General features: G+C 40.0%; 1 protein-coding gene, 1 long non-coding RNA gene and 1 pseudogene across 8 annotated transcripts in view; 1 reads left to right on the top strand and 2 right to left on the bottom strand.

Moving 5' to 3' along the window:
* Window positions 1–5,000, bottom strand: part of CNNM2 (cyclin and CBS domain divalent metal cation transport mediator 2) — a 170,168-nt gene that overhangs the window by 113,817 nt on the left and 51,351 nt on the right. The gene's annotated exons all lie outside the window — the stretch shown is intronic.
* The window catches only part of LOC116553880, a 27,720-nt gene that overhangs the window by 15,045 nt on the left and 7,675 nt on the right, over window positions 1–5,000 (top strand). The window contains exons 2-3 of the long non-coding RNA XR_004269950.1: window positions 509–518; window positions 931–936. This is a non-coding gene — a long non-coding RNA (uncharacterized LOC116553880). The remainder of the gene's footprint in view (window positions 1–508; window positions 519–930; window positions 937–5,000) is intronic.
* Window positions 4,379–4,979, bottom strand: LOC116553876 (annotated as a pseudogene). The gene has a single exon (XR_004269947.1). The product of XR_004269947.1 is annotated as a mitochondrial import receptor subunit TOM6 homolog pseudogene (transcript).

The following is a 5,000-nucleotide window of genomic DNA, read 5'->3' as shown; positions in this document are numbered from 1 at the left end:
TTGCCTTTTCTATTTATATTGAGGAAAAGCGAACACTTGTTACTAATTCAGCATTATTATATTCTCTAAAAAACAGCTGTTAAGTGACTGTTCAACCTCTAGCAACAAGTTTACCACCTTCTACTCCATCATTAAACAGCTCTGTCAATTAGTCTTCAAATTGAGCCACATCTTTCTACCTATGTCTTCCATCCACTGGCCTTAGTTCTATTCCCTAGAACCACAAGGTATAAATCCTCTTCCTTTACATATCCTGGATGGCTAAGAGATTGTGGGCTTCCCATGCCCCAAGTTCTCATGTCTCCAAAGCAAATCTTTCTCCAAACTTTTTTTTTTTTTTTTTTGAGATGGAGTCTCGCACGGAAACCCCAGCTGGAGTGCAATGATGCAATCTCGGCTCACTGCAACCTCTGCCTCCAGGGTTCAAACAGTTCTCCTGCCTCAGCCTCCTAAGTAGCTGGAATTACAGGCGCCTGCTACCATGCCTAGCTAATTTTTATATTTTTAGTAGAGACAGGGTTTCACCATGCTGGCCTGGTTGGTCTTTAACTCCTGACCTCATAATCCACCCGCCTGGGCCTCCCCAAGTGCTAGGATTACAGGTGTGCGCCACTGTGCCCAGCCTTGTACGTGGCTTCTAATTTCAGAATCTGTGTCCCAGAATTAACCAAGACTTGATAATTGCATCCACCCTAGCACAGAATAAAATAGGATTTATGGGCATGCTGGCTCATACCTATAATCCCAGCACTTTTGGAGGCACAGGAGGACTGCTTGAGCCCAGGAGTTCAAGAGCAGCCTGGGCAAGATGGTGAGGATCTGCCTGTATGAAAAAAGTTTTAAAATTAGACAGGCATGGTAGCACATGCCCATAGTCCCAGCTTCTGGCAGGGCTGAAATGAGAGGATCACTTGAGCCTAGGAGGTCAAGGCTGCAGTGAGCTACGATCGTTCTACTGCACTCCAGCCTGGGCTACAGAGCAAGACTCTGTCTCAAAAAATATATATAATTCTCATTCCCAATTCTAGATATTTTTTTCTTTCGATAATGCATCCAAGATTTTATTTTTGTTGTTGACATATCTCACTACAGACTCACATTTGGCTCTTGGCAGATGCCCCTAAGTGCTACTCCTAAGCCACAAACCCCTCAACATCATCCTGTGCTGACTTATGCAGCTAGTTGGGTTTTTTTTTTTGTTTTTTTAAGATGGAGTTTCGCTCTTGTTGCCCAGGCTGGACTGCAGTGGTGCTCACCATGACCTCTGCCTCCCGGGTTCAAGCGATTCTCTTGCCTCAGCCTCCCTAGTAGCAGGGATTACGGGCATGCACCATCACGCCCGGCTAGTTTTGTATTTTTAGTAGAGACGGGGTTTCTCCACGTTGGTCAGGCTGGTCTCTAACTCCAGACCTCAGATGATCCGCCTGCCTAAGCCTCCCAAAGTGCCTGGATTACAGCTGTGAGCCACCAAGCCTGGCCACAACTAGTTTTACAGTCAAAATAGGATCTTACATTCATCCAGTCAAACGTCATCTTACAGCCAGTCCATCATCTTAGTTTGACAAAAATATGACTGAGTTGAAATTCAGACATGTACCTGCCCCATCTTAGATCTGTTGTGTGTGTGGGTTTTTTTGTGCTTTTCCCTCTCCTACATTTAGGATAAAAGACTGATCAGGTAATCTACCTGTAGGGCCACATGTTACACCGTACACATCCCCTCGAACCCCTCCATCTCAAGTGAAAAAGAGTATTTCAAATACAAAGCCAAAGCCACAGTCAGCAATAGGAAAAGGAGAGGAAACTATTACCTAGCTCCCAAGGACTTCAATGTCTTTCTTAAAACCCCAGAGTTCCAAAAAAAACTTCCCAGTTCTTTTTCAATAGTTATCTTTCACCCCTGTCTTATCAGCAGCAATTGCATGAAAGAGATGGATGAATGACAGAGAAGGTGAGTACAAAGGACAGGTGAGTTTCAAACAGCCAGAGGTCTGGGTAGGGCGCAATCCCAGGTAAGGATTCAATAAGTAAATACAGACGATGATGTTTAAAAAAGGGGGGGCAAATATATGAAAAGATACTGTTTGCTTATTGAGGCAAAATTGGAGTCTGTGAAGAAGAATAAAAGAAGGCTGAAGAGGCAAACTAACATTTCATTCAAAGGGTCAAAAATGAAATGCTAAAATGTCTGAACTTTGTTACAGTTGTTTGTTATCAAAAATTACTGCATAAGGCCAGGCACAGTGGCTTATACCTGTAATCCCAGTACTCTGGAAAGCCAAGGTGGGTGGATCTTTTTTTTTTTCTAAAGCTCTTAAAAAAAAAAAAAAAATATTTTTTTTTGTAACTTATGTGGCAACAAAAGTTGACCTGAGTTGACATGAAGCTATGTATAATCTTTATGCATCCATAAAGTGTAAAAATACTCCTACATTTTAGTTTGGGAATCTAATAAATGGAAAAAAAAAAAAAAGAAAATATTCCTACATTTTGCTATAGTAACAATAATAGGTTTGATTATCACGTGTTGTCCCAGAGCTCAAAGTAAGTATTATATAACCACAACATATATGCATTATTACTTTTAGGAAAATCTGAAAGAGTCTGAATTCTGAAACTTACCTGGCCCCAAAACTTCCAGATAAGGGACTGTGAGTCTATTGCACTTTTACTATCTTTTTTTTTTTTTTTTAGAAAAAAGAAAAAAAAGAAAGAAAAATAATAATTAAAAAAAGAATGAAGGAGAGGAAGAGGAAGAGGGAGAGAGAACAGGGGTGTTGCTTTATTGCCCGAGTTAGAATGCAATCTAAAAATGGGTATGCCTATAATTGTGCTTAATAATAGAGACATGAAAAAAAAAAATGAGGGAAGAAAATAACAAACAAGCAGCCAACCAATATTTCATTTAAACCTGTAAATAGGTGTGATGTGGTACTGGTAAGAGTGTATATTTTGTGTATTTAAAGTGGAGAGTTCTATAAATGTTAAGTTTACTTGTTCCGGATCTGAGTTCAAATCCTGATATTGTTGTTAATTTTCTGTCTCATTGATCTGTCTAATATTGATGTTGAAGTCTCCCACTATTATTGTGTGGGGGTCTAAGTCTCTTTATAAGTCTTATATATCTGGGTGTTCCTGTATTGGGTATATATATTTAGGATCTTTAGCTCTTCTTGTTGCATTGATCCTTTTATCATTATGTAATATCCTTCTTTGTCTCTTTTGATCTTTGTTGCTTTAAAGCAACTGCTGCTTTTTATTTATTTATTTATTTATTTATTTATTTATTTTTGCTCCCCATTTGGTTGGTAAATCTTTCTCCATCCCTTTGTTTTGAGTCTTTGTGTATCCTTGCATGTGAGATGGGTCTGGATGCAACATACCGATGGGTTTTGGCTTTTTTTGCCTGTCTGTGTCTTTGGATTGGGGGATTTAGTCAATTTAAATTTAGAACTAATAATAATATATGTGAGTTTAATACTGCCATTTAATGTTAACTGGCTGTTTTGCCCATTAGTTGATATAAATTCTTGATTATGTTGATACTCTCTGCTTTTTGGTATTTTTTAGAAAGGCTGATACTGGTTGCTCCTTTCTATGTGTAGTGGTTCTTTCAGAAGCTCTTGTAATGCAGGCCTGGTGGTGATGAAATCTCTAAGTGCTTGCTTGCTCACAAAAGATTTTATTTTTCCTTCGCTTATGAAGCTTAGTTTGGCTGGATGTAAAATTCTGGGTTGAAAGTTCTTTTCTTTAAGGATGTTGAATATTGGCCCCCACTCTCTTCTGGCTTGTAGGGTTTCTGCTGAGAGATCTGCTGTGAGTCTGATAGGCTTCCCTTTATGGGTAACCTGACCTTTCTCTCTGGCTGCCCTTAGTATTTTCTCCTTCATTTCAACCCTGGTGAATCTGGCAATTACGTGCCTTGAGGTTGGTCTTCTTGAGGAATATCTTTGTGGTGTTCTCTGTATTAGCTGGAGTTGAATATTGTCCTGCCTTGCTAGGTTGGGAAAGTTTTCCTGAATAATATCCTGAAGTGTATTTTCCAGCTTGGATTGATTCTCTTCGTCACATTCAGGTACGCCTATCAAACGTAGATTAGGTCTTTTCACATAGTCCCATATTTCTTGGAGACTTTGCGCGTTCCTTTTTATCCTTTTTTCTCTAATCTTGTCTTCTCGTTTTATTTCATTAAGTTGGTCTTCGACCTCTGATATCTTTTCTTCTGCTTGATCAATTCGGCTGTTAAAACTTGTGCATAGTTCGCGAAGTTCTCATGTTGTGTTTTTCTGCTCCATTAATTCACTTATATTCCTCTCTAAATTGTGTATTCTTGTTAACATTTCATCAAATGTTTTTTTTTTTTTCTTTTTTTTTTTTGTGTGTGCAGTATTTATTTCAAATGTTTGTTAAAACAGCATTGTTATTTCTCAGGACAAGAACAAAGATCACCCCCTGGAGAAGCTTAGGAACTTTGTACAGAACTTTACAGAACAGAGGCAATACTTTAGCTTAAATTTGTCTGCTGATCAGAGAATGGAATTCTGCGTGGACTCAAGGAACAAAAGGAAACTAGGCAGGGATAAGGAAAAGGAAAGTGCCCATCTGAATCAAACTTCAGCTGCCATCAGGGCACATCTTGTGATGGTCAGATTGTAGGTTGTTTTTTGGAAGGTTCAGGTTCAGCACAGGATTCCATTTGTCTACTTGGCTACACCCCTGGCTGAGGTGCCATGAGGTCAATGTCACTCAAGTTCCTGGCCAGCCAAACTCCCACAGCAAAGAGTCCCAAATTGAGGATCAAGTTCCTCCGGAAGTCATTCCTATCAGTGGCAAAGCGGTAGACGCCCAGAAGCCAATCTCCCACGTTGTCAGGTATTTCGGGAGTTTCATTAGCCGAGCCGGCAGCGCTCACCGGGACCCCGCTGGAAGCCATAATAGAAAGCTTCGCACGAACTTCGTTGGAGGAACCGTATAGGCGTCGCCGGCAGATGACGAACCTC

The sequence above is a fragment of the Sapajus apella genome, unplaced genomic scaffold (genome assembly GCF_009761245.1).
Source record: "Sapajus apella isolate SASKATOON/1434 unplaced genomic scaffold, GSC_monkey_1.0 scaffold13, whole genome shotgun sequence".
NCBI classification, from domain to species: domain Eukaryota; kingdom Metazoa; phylum Chordata; class Mammalia; order Primates; family Cebidae; genus Sapajus; species Sapajus apella.
This window is presented reverse-complemented; position numbering and strand designations above follow the sequence as displayed.